Source organism: Notothenia rossii, assembly GCF_949606895.1.
Source record: "Notothenia rossii genome assembly, chromosome: 1".
In the NCBI taxonomy this organism is placed as follows: domain Eukaryota; kingdom Metazoa; phylum Chordata; class Actinopteri; order Perciformes; family Nototheniidae; genus Notothenia; species Notothenia rossii.
The window spans coordinates 85,852,208-85,866,993 of NC_136912.1; the positions used below are offsets into that span (position 1 = coordinate 85,852,208).

General features: G+C 38.3%; 1 long non-coding RNA gene across 1 annotated transcript; it reads right to left on the reverse strand.

Annotated features, from left to right (window-relative positions):
* Positions 1–5,696: 5,696 nt before the first annotated feature.
* Positions 5,697–7,523, reverse strand: LOC307020417. The gene is made up of 3 exons (XR_013802885.1): positions 7,091–7,523; positions 6,927–6,981; positions 5,697–6,829 (listed from the first exon to the last, which is right to left on the reverse strand). It is a non-coding gene; the product is annotated as an uncharacterized lncRNA (long non-coding RNA).
* Between the last annotated feature and the right edge of the window lie 7,263 nt (positions 7,524–14,786).

Genomic DNA, 14,786 nt, shown 5'->3' on the forward strand with positions numbered 1-14,786 from the left:
CAGTAACACTAATGCCCTCTGAAATCAATTTGTGGTTTTCTTATGCATGTTCTTATAATAAAGTTGACTTTACTATAAGTTTGTTATGTCTTTGGTTCCCTGTTTTTTTTTCTCTCAAATGTTGTATGATTTTATTTGGAATTTAAAAGAAAAGTTGACATACCTTCAAGTTTGTTTTTACTAAAATACCTGCAACTCCACATCTAGATTTAAAGAGTAATTGATTGGTGCAATGGTTTCTACTGTCCATACTGGATGCTAAATGCTTCTGTCCTCAATTAAAAAAACTCCATGTATTGCGTTTAGCTGACGCTTTTATCCAAAGCGACTTACAATAAGTGCGTTCGACCAACAAGATACAAACTTGAAAAAAACTAATTCAAATATAGCATGATAGGTCTCCTTTAAGTAAAAAAAATAATAATTAAAAAAAAAAAAAAAATGTAATATTTTTTTTTTAATATTTGTTATATGTCAGATTCCTCCACGTACCACTAGCGGGAGCTGGCGTACCACCAGTGGTACGCGTACCACAGGTTGAGAACCACTGCTCTAGAAGATGTTATGCAATTTCTCCGGATCCACGTGTGCACTTATCAGGAGTTAGTTTCATGAAAAGTGAAGTTGTTTCACAGCTATGTTTGCTGTGGAGAGAGCGGGTGTGTTTGCTCTGATTTCTCAAGAATCACAAGGTGGGATGTGATTTTCTTCCGGAAGTGAGCTGCAAACAAAAGGTGCGGCCACAGGTGTTAACATAGTGTGGATGAGCGCTGACTGAGAAACTACTCTGTTGTAGCAGAAAGGCCATGTTAATTATAGCTAAATCGAAACAGAAGCTGATAAGGTGAAGCTGATCATTGAATTTGAAATATATAACTATGTTGAGAAGAAATTCAACATGGAAAGATGTCCCATAACGGTAATGTTAACTAGTAATGTGCTGTACTGTTTTCGCATCCATTCAAGTGTTAATCACACTCTGACAAGATAAAGTTCCTTGTTAGTCATTTTCATCTCTCTGATTGACTTCTGTCGCCTGGAAAGAGGACCAACCCGGTACATGTTTCATTTCCAAATCACCGTTTGTCATAGCTTGTAAAATGGACACAGATGGAAGGAGTTAACCCTGTACAAATCACTATAAACGACAATTTGCTTACTGAGAATAATGCTGGCTTTGTATTAAATGTGATTCTGTTGTGAGTTTACTGGCAGCTAGATTTGAACACACTTTAATTCTGAGTATAGGCATGCCATACGTATTAGTCCAGAATGGTATGGTATCCAAATAGCAGCAGTAACACTAATGCCCTCTGAAATCAATTTGTGGTTTTCTTATGCATGTTCTTATAATAAAGTTGACTTTACTTTAAGTTTGTTATGTCTTTGGTTCTCTGTTTTTTTTTCTCTCAAATGTTGTATGATTTTATTTGGATTTTAAAAGAAAAGTTGACATACCTTCAAGTTTGTTTTTACTAAAATACCTGCAACTCCACATCTAGATTTAAAGAGTAATTGATTGGTGCAATGGTTTCTACTGTCCATACTGGATGCTAAATGCTTCTGTCCTCAATTAAAAAAACTCCATGTATTGCGTTTAGCTGACGCTTTTATCCAAAGCGACTTACAATAAGTGCGTTCGACCAACAAGATACAAACTTGAAGAAAACAGAATCATATAAGTACATCAGGTTTCATAGAGCTATAACATTTCAAGTGCTACTCAACTGGTTTTAGATTAGAAATGGCATAACATCTTCTAGAGCATTAAGACACTTTATACAGGGTAATGTCACATGAAAATATGGAGCCCTGACAGCAGTTTGTGTTGCTCACGCGGAAAGTCTGATTTCAGCCTGGTCAGAGTTTATAGACAAGGAACAAGCTGTTAGTGTAGTAGTTAGACCCGATGCAGTGGCGGCCGACCCATAGGGGCGCTAGGGGCGTCGCCCCACCTCTTCCAACATGAAAAATAAAAAATAAAAAAATATTTTTAAAAAAATATCTTTTTATTTTTTATTTTATTTTGAATGAACAAGGTAAATATTATATAATTGGTATCAGTAAAATGTATAATCTACAATAAAATATCGTTTAAAATTGTGTTACGATGTCTAAAGTTACTGATAAGTCACATGTTTCCTGCCTGGCCTTGCCATGTATCATTACCCTCTCTCTCTGTCTCTCGTCGTCTGGGCCTAAGAGAGGAGCCCTCAACCAGTGCAGCAGCAGCCACTAGCAGCTGACTGTTGCTATCTTTAAACTATGCCGCCAAAACATAATTTCAGCCAATCAGCGTCGTCAAATCTGATGGTCACAGGGCGCCTACGTCAGCGCCCGGTGCACTGTGAGTTGTTTGGACTCGTATCCAAGGAGACAAAACAGGAAGCTGTCAATTACTCTGGAAGCTATCATTAGCAGCTAATGAAAACTCAGTTTTTGACATAAAAATTGAATTATCAATAATTTTTGCAAAGTGACAGACACATTGGATTAACCTATGGATTAACCTTCAGCTGCGTTGTTCTCGTTTTTGATCAGAATAACAGCAAAAGGTGAGCATATATCCGTGTTTTGCTACCTAAAGCTACGTCGTGTGATGTCTGTATTTGCTTCCCCTGTCGCGAGTTCTGATCGCTCAGTGATGATACTGCAGTTTGACAGAGGATTAAAACTGTAATCAGAGCCCTCTCATCTGAGCTCCGTTACACACACACAACCCACCCACACACGCACACACACACACACACACACACACACACACACACACACACACACACACACACACACACACACACACACACACACACACACACACACACACACAGGAGCGGGACATCCTCCTCAACCTGTCCGCCATAAATGCCTCAGAGGACGGATACCTGAACCGTAGCGTCCAGCTAGCTTAGCGATAAATACACACAGCGTTGTATTCTCCTCCCCCTGTCGGCCCTAAAAGCTTCAGAGGGCGGATACCTGAGCTCCATAGCGTCCAGCTAATGTGAAACACACACACACACACACACACAGCGTTAGCGGGACATTCTCCTCCCCCTGTCGGCCCTAAAAGCTTCAGATGACAGATACCTGAACCGTAGCGTCCAGCTAGCTTAGCCGCTAGCTTAGCGATAAATACACACAGCGTTGCATTCTCCTCCCCCTGTCGGCCCTAAAAGCTTCAGAGGGCGGATACCTGAGCTCCATAGCGTCGCGCTAATGTGAAACACACACACACACACACACACACACAGCGTTAGCGGGACATTCTCTTACCCCTGTCGGCCCTAAAAGCTTCAGAGGGCGGATAGCTGGGCTCCGTAGCGTCCCACTAGCTTAGCCGCTAGCTAAAGGTAAACAAACATAGATGGGTACATAGAATATGAATAAATCGTCACCGATGTAGAGGATATATTTTTTTATTCACTTTGAACTCGGCCAAATGGAGTTTAATGCTTTGGGATTTAAGTTAGGCCACATAGTACGTGCATGAGTTTGAAAGTATAACGTGCTAGCCTGCTGTAATACATCGTATAGTCAGGCACACATTTATGAGATTTAACCATGGATTTAACAATGGCCAATTATATTTCTTAAATAATATGTAGCCTATTCCAAGAGCATAATTCGTGGGGCAACAAGGTGAGGTGTAAAATGTGTTTACTTTTAATATCATACATTTTACGCCAGCAAACTTCTTGTACGGACTTCGGCAGTAGTGAAGACTCACTGAACGAATTAAGTACAAAGACGAATCGTTCGCGAACGTGCAAATCACCAGAAGTCGTTCGCGAACCGGTGAACGAATCAGTGAACGAATCTTTAAAGTGAACTGAATCAAAAGATTCCCCACCCCTGTCCACCAGCCGCCACTGATGGTAGGCTAACTTCTGACAGCTGCAATGTATATACAGGTAATGTATTATTGAAACTATTTAAAGAGAGTTTCTCTTTTTAATAGGAAGTTCTACAGTGAAACGAAAACATTGTTTATAGTTAACCTGTATTTGTTTCCCGAGAAGTGACTGGAGATGAGAACTCGCTATGCAAGCACTACAACTGAGACTGTGGTGAAGTGTCAAAAAGGCTTTATTTTGTCCACGACACTGACAAGGAGTTGACGAAGCACACGTAGGGGGAAGACGTGGAGCTGGGCTGATAAGGAGGGGAGGCTGGACGTGGCAGGCAGAGCGGCTGGAGTATGTAAAAAACACTTGTAGGCCTGGACGATAGTTTACCACTGAAGAATAAACGAAGAACTGGCGAAGTCTGAAGATGGGAACCAGGGTTTTAAGCAAGTGCAGGTGATAGTGGCAATCAGTGAGATGAGCAGCAGCTGAGGAGGTAGCCACGCCCAGCCAAGGGAGACAGACACACAGACAAACAAACAGACAAAACAAACACAGACAGGGGAAAAAGAAGGAGGAAGTACTGCAGATCCTCACAGTATTTCTGTTGGTACAGAAAGTACAGACAACAGGAAACAATACTACATATAATTTCAGGACAACACCTGCCAGTTCAAATGACTCTGAAATCTCAGGTGTGTTTATAAATCCAGTGAAACACGTTTTTCCCACTCTCTCTTCTCATTTGTTCAAAGTCTGAATAGTTTCATATAATGAAATATGTAACAGACACAATATGTGTTGGTTTATAGGGCAGGGCAGTCTGGGAGGTAACGTTTTTATTTGAAGTTTTAATTTAGCACTGTCATGTAATAGGTATTTTGATACCACTTTACAATAAGACTACGCTTATAAAGGGTTTGCGAATAGTTTGTAATTCATTTTTAATTAGGTTGTGAACACTTTATAAATCATTAATAAGCTTTTATAAGGCATGAGATAAACAGGGCAACTGTGACCGGTTGCTTGCCAAGTAGTGAGCCCACATCTATCTGTACTGCAAAGCCTTATATTGGCTACTTAGCTTACTTTGTTTTCTTCATCAGCCAGCATCCTTGGTATCTGTTGTTCACTGAGTTGATTCTCGCTAAGTAGCCATTAATAAAGTGTTTACAACCCAATTAATAACCTAATTTTAAACCCTTTATGAATCCTTTATAAGGGTAATGTTATTGTAAAGGGGTACCGGTTTTTTTAATAGCTCCGGTGTGTGTTAATACAAATCAAACATACAAAATAATATGAAATACAAGGAAATATTGATTGATTAATCAACAATTCCGACATGCATATTGTCAAAGCAGTTTTTAAATCACAGCTCATAAGAATAATACTGGCTGCAGACCTTTTTAAGAACATAATAAAAATAATATGAACAATTTTATGACTATGATGAAAACGCATTATTATATTAAATCATCTGAACATGAACGTTTTACGATCTTTTTCCTGAGGTACATTTTTTACTTCCAGTCTGACCCTGTGCAAGTGTTTATAAATCCCTTGAGGGTAAAATAAACATTGGGATTTGTGTTTGGTTTTTGATAGAAGCAGTGCCACTCTTGTGTGCTGGGCGGGTGCTTGAGGTAGGCAGTGTAGACTTCAAACATTGCATCATGATGATAACTCTTACTTCCTCTTTAGGCAAGAGAAATTTACAGCTAACAATAACCAACATAATAGATGCCGAAGGGAACTGCTTAATATCGTATAAGCTTCTTAGCTAAATTGCTATTGTGTTTTTTTACATTTGTTATCAGCCTTTTTAAATGGCTGTCTGGCTTATTTATAGACGTTTTACACCATAAGATATATTTCAGATAAGTAACATGGAGTTTTTTTTAATTGAGGACAGAAGCATTTAGCATCTAGTATGGACAGTAGAAACCATTGCATCGATCCATTACTCTTTAAATCTAGATATGGAGTTGCCGGTATTGTAGTAAAAACAAACTTGAAGGTATGTCAACTTTTCTTTTAAATTCCAAATAAAATCATACAACATTTGAGAGGAAAAAAAACAGAGAACCAAAGACATAACAAACTTATAGTAAAGTCAGCTTTATTATAAGAACATGCATAAGAAAACCACACATTGATTTCAGAGGGCATTACTGTTACTGCTGCTATTTGGATACCATACCATTCTGGACTAATACCAATATGGCATGCCTATACTCAGAATGAAAGTGTGTTAAAATCTAGCTGCCAGTAAACTCACAACAGAATCACATTTAATACAAAGCCAGCATTATTCTCAGTAAGCAAATTGTCGTTTATAGTGATTTGTACAGGGTTAACTCCTTCCATCTGTGTCCATTTTGGAAGCTTTAATATGACAAACGATGATTTGGAAATCAAACATGTACTGGGTTGGTCCTCCTTCCAGGCGACAGAAGTCAATCAGAGAGATGAAAATGACTAACAAGGAACTTTGTCTTGTCAGAGTGTGATTAACACTTGAATGGATGCGAAAACAGTACAGCACATTATGAGTTAACATTACCGTTATGAGACATCTTTCCATGTTGAATTTCTTCTCAACATATTTTTATATTTCAAATTCAAGGATCAGCTTCACCTTATCAGCTTCTGCTTCGATTCAGCTATCATTAACATGGCTTTTCTGCTACAACAGAGTAGTTTCTCATTCAGCGCTCATCCACACAGTTTATAGACAAGGAACGTGCTGTTAGTGTAGTGAGACCTGATGTTAATGCTTAAACTGCCATCAGTCAGTTTGGCTCTTTCTAAAAAGAAGACCTCTCCCTCTATGATTTTCTTCTTTTGCAGGGTTCTGTCATTGTTGTCCAGCTTGTGCATGAGAGTGACATCCTCGGTGACATTTGAGAACCTCAGCCATACGTAGATTAGGTAGGTTGCAGGTTTTTTAACCTCAAAGAAGTCATAACTTCGACGTCCATCTATGGAGGAAAGGGAAGTATTTTCCATCAGAACACTGAGGAATAAAACTCTGAATAATAATATTAAAAGCAATTTACTTATATAAGTGATGCTTACTCGTTAGTTCATGGTAAACGTTTGTTGTTGCTGTATCCCCACATGTTTGGGTTTCCTGTAGAAAGACAGATGAATGATCAACAGACATGCATAAATAGAGACAGTACAGGAGATATCATCCTTGCATAAAGAACTTTTAATAAATGCTATGAGGTATTTCTCACCTGGCTGTGTGACAGGAAGAAATGCAGGAAGAAGCCCCCCACCAGAACCAAAGTGACCAATCCCATCACTGATGCCAGAACAAAGGCACATTTGAAGCAGCTTCGGCGGTTAGCAGGTGAACCTCTGGTTTGATGTTCAGCTTCCAAATGCTCCATTGTCACCCTCACCTCCACCAGTGCTTCATCCTGTCCTGTTTGGTCTCTCCCCATCATGCAGAAAGACTGTGATACTAGTTGAGGAGATTGCTTCTTTGCTCATTAATATAGGCCCTGTCTTCCCACACACAAGAAGAGAAAGTGGGAATCCTGAGCTTAACTCCGCCCCTGTTCAATAAAAAGCTTACAGGACAAGAGGGAATCCCTCACACACCCGCACAGCAATACTGGTTTAAAAATTACACAGGGATATTGCCTTTTATGTCGCTTTATTTAATGATCTACCAGAGCTTAACTGAAAAAACATCAAATCTATATCCTGTAGAGCTGGAATATAAAGCGCAATTATGCTAGCAGGTTTTGTTTAAAGACAGTTTGTTCCTATTTAAAAGGTATTTGCCGTATTTGCATTAACACTAGTCTAAACTATCGTTGTTTGTTTTTGGCTTCGCTCCTCACACACTCCACAGAATGCATTACTCAATCATTCATTATCCCCCCCGTATACGCCTACATCCATTTTCACACACGTCTGAGTCGCCTGAGTGCGATCGCCTCGACCTGTCAGCTATACTTGCACAGGCAGGCACACTTTCTGATCATGGAGCTAGATCGCATATTTCGTCGAATAAATACTTTAGTTTCCGTTAAAACAGAGAAATTATTGAGCATGAATAAACAACTGAAGCCACTGCCAAGGTATCTCTCTGTGTTTGTTATATTATAAATTGCAGCTTTGTCACATAAAGAAAATGTATTTTCAGGTGCATTATAAACAGCAATAGCCTACTATAAACATGACAGCATAGGTAAGGCTGCAATGTATATTTTCATAAGACTTGGCTAGCACATGATGCATATGGTGCAACATTCCCTTCTTTCTTTTGTGCAACATGTTTCACTAAAATGCAGGGGCGGCAAAACCTAGAGGTATTTTAAACAATCTGCCAGTTTCTTCTCTGTGTTTCAGCCTACTCGTTTACCTATTAAGTTGGAAACTTTTCCTTGAGAGAAACTGGCTGTTGTTACATCACTGTTATTGTCCCTCCCACACACAGACAACTCTTGCATCATTGTCGTTTCGGTATCCGGCGTCTTGGCTTCGGTCCTATCGGAGTACAAATCTCAGTGACGACACGTTCTACACTTGACCTGGAAAACAACTCACAGCAATGTAAAACTGCTTATCTGTCTGCCTCTTTGCACAGTCTGATCTAGATATTTATTATAGTTGGTTAGGATTTTCAGTTTAATCATCTACAGCAGGGGTGGGGAACCTCCGGGCCGTATATGGCTCGCGAGAACATTTGCTACGGCCCTCGAGGTAATTTATAAACACACGCAAAAAAGAAAAAAATTCAAGAAATTTAGACCGCAAAATAACAAGCGAGTGCCTGTTTTTCCTGGCCAAGGTCAGGGTCTTTGAACACAACACGAGCCTAACGTGTCATCACGTGGTATATGTCTCGTCTGACAGGAGTGTAGTTCTAACGGAGAGCACCAGAACGCGGTTCCGGGCCGGGACGCGTCTATCGTTTATTCCAAGAATATCCATAAAGAAAAAAAATCTGCTTACAGTTTTGTTTCATATGGGTGTTGAGAGATGTATCCATAGATCTATTAATTTTACTCTCAAAGTGCACGAGATTGATGCTTTTAACTTCAACATTAAAAAAAAATCTTCCTGGTTATTTGCAAACTATTTTATTATTTTATTTAACCTTTATTTAACCAGGATAGGTCTCATTGAGATTAAAAATCTCTTTTTCAAGAGAGTCCTGGCCCAAGAATGGTAACAGCACAGTTTCAGACAGTTTTACAGTTACAAACAATAAAAAAAAAAAACACAATCACAACACAGTCATACACCAAGTTTAGCCAAAGCATTTACAGACACAGCGGCCTGCTTCGAGGTCAGTTAAAGTTGCTTTGAGTGTTTCTAATGAGACCAGCTCTCTGAGTTTCAGCTCAGTTTGAAGCAGGTTCCAAGCTTGAGGGGCAGCGTAAGTGAACGCTCTTTTCCCAAGTTCAGTACGGACCTTTGGTACAGTTAAAAGGAAAAAGTTCTCTGAGCGAAGCCGATAGGATCCAGTGCATTTTTTATTTATGTACATACTTAGATAAGGGGGAAGAGCACCAAGAATAGCCTTATATATAAGGATGTGCCAATGTTTCAGTCTACGCGTGGTCAGGGAAGACCATCCAACACGAGTGTATAGATTGCAGTGGTGCGTCAAGGATCTGAGGTTTGTGATGAATCTCAGTGCACCATGGTAGACGGTGTCCAGCGAGTGAAGGCACTGAGAAGATGCATTCATATAAACCACATCTCCATAATCCAGCACAGACAGAAAGGTTGCAGACACTAGTCTCTTTTTGGCCTCATAGGAAAAACAAGACTTGTTTCTAAAGAAAAAACCTAATTTTATTCTTAATTTTTTCAAGAGTTCCACAATGTGTGGTTTAAAAGAGAGCGAATTGTCAATTATAATTCCAAGATACTTATACTGCAACACAGATTCAACCTCCGTCCCCTGCAAGGTGGTGATAGGAGGAAGGTTCAAGACCTTGGCTTTTGCTTTCGAGAACATCATTAGGTTTGTCTTGGCAGCATTTAAAACAAGTTTCAAATAACACATGTTGGATTGTACAATGTTAAAAGCATTCTGGAGCTGACAAAGAGCCTGCTTCGGGGTGGACGCAGAACAATAAATAACTGTATCATCAGCATAAAAATGCAAATTTGCATTCAAAACATTGTTATTAAGACTGTTAATGTAAATAATAAATAACAATGGTCCTAAAACAGATCCCTGTGGCACACCCTTGGATACCGGAAGAGATGTTGAAGTTAAGCCTTCTGCCCGCACACACTGGGATCTGCATGAAAGATAATTCGTGAACCAACAGACAGCCTTACCTGAAAGACCGATACTAACAAGTCTTTGTAACAGTAAGGCATGATCCACTGTGTCAAAAGCCTTTGACAAGTCAATAAAAAGTGCTGCGCAATGCTCTCTATTGTCTAAGAAGTAAATAAGATCATTTACTACTTTTAAGGCAGCTGTTGTAGTGCTGTGATTTTTCCTAAAACCAGATTGAAACTCAGATAAAATATTATTTATTGATAAAAACTCTTTCAGTTGGAAAAAAGAACTATGGTGGAAAATAAGTATTTGGTCAATAACAAAAGCTCATATCAATACTTTGATATATACCCTTTGTTGGCAATGACAGAGGTCAAACATTCCCCCCCACTTAAATCATATCCACATGGATATGAAACTAAATACATTTGCACACATCTTGTGTCCATATATTTCTGTTTTGGTGGTCATGCCACGGTGCATGCATGTGCGGGTCATGGTCAAATATCTGGATTAAGAGGTTGCATTTTCTTTGCACAGCATGAAAGAAAGGCGAAATGAATGGGCTGTGATTTTAGTTTTTTAAGCAGACGTTGAGTTCAATCATTTTTACGGCCCTCGGAGGATGTTGTAAAAATTGAAATGGCCCTTGAGAGGAAAAAGGTTCCCCACCCCTGATCTACAGAGTGAGGATTGGTCTGTTGTTTATCAGTCTATTTAAGGGAGAGTTGAAGAAAATCAGCCTCAAATTAATGCTGTTGATCCCTTTTTAGGACATTAAAATAAAGTTAAATAATTAGTCCTACAGGTTTTAAAAGTAGGTTTCTTCAAGAAGCTGGCCTCAATTATAGTAACATTCACCATGGAAAAGATGTCAGGGCTTGGCATACATGTTAGGAAACTTATGGCAAACTGTTTTTGAACGACAGGAAGCGATTAAAAGACAAGGCTGGCGATGTGCTCAACTTTAAGCACCAAACTTGTTGCTGTAGCCTGGGACACAGGCAATAAATACAAAATAAGCTGATTTAACTAAACCCCTCCTTCACCTTATGTTTTGTGCTTTAATATTGAGGGTAGAACATTTCAGACGTGGAACAATGCTTGGTTTAACAAACCAATTGCTACTGCTTAAGGCCTCAGTGCATTTTCTGGAAAAACATATGCCCAAAACCCCACGGTTGGTTCTGTCCTAAAACTGTCTATCAAGACCTATATTATTTCCAATAAAATGCAACAAAATAGTGCATTGAAACGCATCTAATATTTGTGCATGAGAAATAAAAAGCTTCTTAAATACTGTATTAGGCGACTGTGGATGTGAGGGAATGCCGTCAAGTTCTTATCGGAAAGGTGACTGATCCCAGCCCTTTCAGTCAACATGTCGATGTGTCGTTGGGCAACTTAACGGCATGGGATCTTAGTTCTTGAGTAAATAGCACATTGCTCTGTAGACTGATAAAACTGAAAGGCTGACTTTACATGTATTATGTCAACAGATTTCACATAATTGTATTAGGTTAGTTGAAAGCAATAATATTATGTTTCAATAAAAAAAGAATAGGTTCAAATTAATACTATTGCTTTTAACTAACCTAATACAATTATGTGGAAGCTGTTGACATAATACACTTAATTAAAGTCAATGTTTAATTTGTTCAGTGTGGGTGAATGATGACTTGCAGAAGTGTGAGGACTCGTAAAGACTGAATGAAGCGCTATATATCAATACAGTACATATTTCTTGGGCAATTATTTCATTACAATTTTCTTCATCTGCTAAAAAATGTACAAAGGTTATAACCAGGTGACTGCGATTGATAAGTAATTTGCAAATAGACACTGAAAATGACTTTCTAATTTCGCGATGAATATTATTGCAGTACTGAGTCATTCTGAGATAGTGTAAAGAAAGATTACTATTTTTAAAATAGCTTTAAAAACCATTACACATTAAAATAACCAGGGTATAGCCAACGACAATCACCAGCACAAATACTTAATGAAGATATCAGAACAGAGATGTGGCCCACTAAAGGTCGGCATGTTCGTATTTCATCATTTTGCTACCTGTAGAGAAACCTGTCCTCGTTAAACTGCTGTAAACCTGAAACCACAGTCGAGTTATTCTTGAAAAACACAGGGATTTACTCTGAACTCTCACTGAGTTCCCACTTTGAACACTAACAGATCTGTGAGTAGCCTTCATGAGTTCAGGAGACATCTCCGCATGGATCTTCACTTTTATTGTAAACGGTTCAACGTTCAAGCTTTTAAGAAGGTATAAAAGACAGTTGAAGAGATGAGGGACACTGTTGATGTGTTGGAGACTTTTCACATTCTTCATTCTCACTCTGAGTATAAGCATTACTGTCCTCATGTAGGTGCTTCAGGTGGGTCATGCTGTCTCGGGATGGTTGGCGGCTGCACACAAAAACATTGAGTCCACATCCATGCCACTTGAAGAAATAGAGAATCATCGTTTTATCAAAGTAAGTAGGATTCATCCTCTGGGAACCATGAATGTCTGAACGAAATGGTGATTTCCAAGTCAGGAAAATATTGGGCAGAGCCATCAATGCCACCACAAAAGTCCCTAAAGCACCAACCCTGTTTTTAATAACTGAAATAAACCTGTTCTTCAGACTTTTTAATCATCTTACAAAAGTTAAAAACAAGTCATGGGAATAAATCAGTTTGCATTGGTTTTTATTTTTGCAACACTACAGCTGTGGGGTTATTTTCATTTTGAGCAACTTCCTACAAAAGGCCTGCAACAATTATTAAATAAATTAAGCTTATTTAAATGCTTTCAGGATTGGGACTATCACTTGGTATTGCAATACTTCTCACCAGGACAAAACCACAACCAACCACCTGTCTTGACCACTTGTCTTTTTTAATTCTTTATTTATTTGGGGTCACATTATATTAAGAGTACAGTTTTGCAAATCATATATTTTTAGAGACCCGAAAATGACAAAGGAAATACCAAACAAAATTAGTCAAATTCAATAAAAACGAAAAAGTGCACAGGGGTTGTTTGAAATGTCAAATATCTACACATGTACTCAGGCATCTACTTAAACACACTCACGTACATATATATATATATATATATATACATGTATATTATACATATACATACATATGCCCATATACAAGCACACCAACATACATACATACACATATACACAAATATACACATGCTTTTTTTTTTGCTGCAACAGTAAGAATTCTAAATAATTGTTTTGTTTTGAGGTTTGTGGGAATTGAATGTACGAATAGAATAATTATTAAAAAAATCCAAAATAGAGTAATTACTTTAATTGACCCTTTTAATTGACCCTTTACTTTGCATGGTGACTATTGCCTTTATTTTAAATCCATGAAATCCTACATTTAAATAATTTCTTACATCCCCAAAACTATAACCGAAAAATGTATGACAAAATAATATCCAAAATCATAAGTATCGTTGACTTCCAGATGTAAGGCCTCATATTGGGCCTTGGAGTGTGGAGGGAAAGTCTCTTCCTCTTAGTGATAGAGTACCTTAAGCTGATACATGGTCCATATTACAGAGAGTAGCAAACCGACCCAGAATGTGGCCCTCATGTGCCTGTGGCATAAGCCATCTATTCAATTTAGTCCCTCTAAAATAATAATAGGAAAAGCAAAAAAAAACACAAAAACAAAGAAATAGTCTCAGTTGCCTCAAAATAGCCTTATTGTTGGTGTGTTTTTTTTCAAACAAGATATTCAGAAAGGAGCATCCACCATTTATTTGTAACTTCCATGTGCTGCCCTTTGCACTTTCTGAGGTAACATTGTAATAAACTGTAGCAAACAACATTTTTACAAGAGCAGTATCACCATAAAGGCACAGAGAGTAGCAAAGACTCTACAAATCAAGTCTCACCTGTCAGCGGTTCACCAATCTCAACAGAGTTGACTGGGTTCTGGTTTTAGACAGAGGGTGAATAGAGGTGCAGCAGCACAGGCAGTATGAGAAAAGTAAAGCACTTTTGGAACATTAAAGCATGTAAACATGTCCCAGTAGAGAGGCACAAAATACAAATATGAAATCTTAAAATTCGCACAATAATCAGTGACACAGCGCTTTCCACCACCAGAGCTAATGGATGCAAGCTAAAGTTATGGATTAAAATAAAAACTGACAGTTACAATTGTCTTGAATATTGTCACCTATTGTGTTTTGTAAATCAGATGTAGAATGGTGTTTTAATATTACGATTATCACGTATGTCAATGATACTATACTATAATTTCTTCGTGCCTCTCTGCGGGTCAAAGTTCCCTTCCGTTATATTTTAGATTTTCTTCAAATTGAACAAATAGACACTGATTTTTGATAGATAGATAGATAGATACAAAGTTGTATAATAACAAGGCCTGATAATTACAACTCCAATGCATTTCAAGGATACTTAACTGGTTTTAAGTTTGTAAAGACTTGTTTGCGTAAACATGTACCTACTAGTTGTTGGTGCTAAAGATAGACATTTCATCCTAACCCATCCTTCTTGCTGATACCATCACAACTGTCACAGCGTGTAACACTCTGTACTCTTGAAGGTATTTTCCACCGATGTTGTGAAGCTTGCTGAGCCCAAACAGGCTTTCAATGGAAATATTGCTGTTGTTCTATT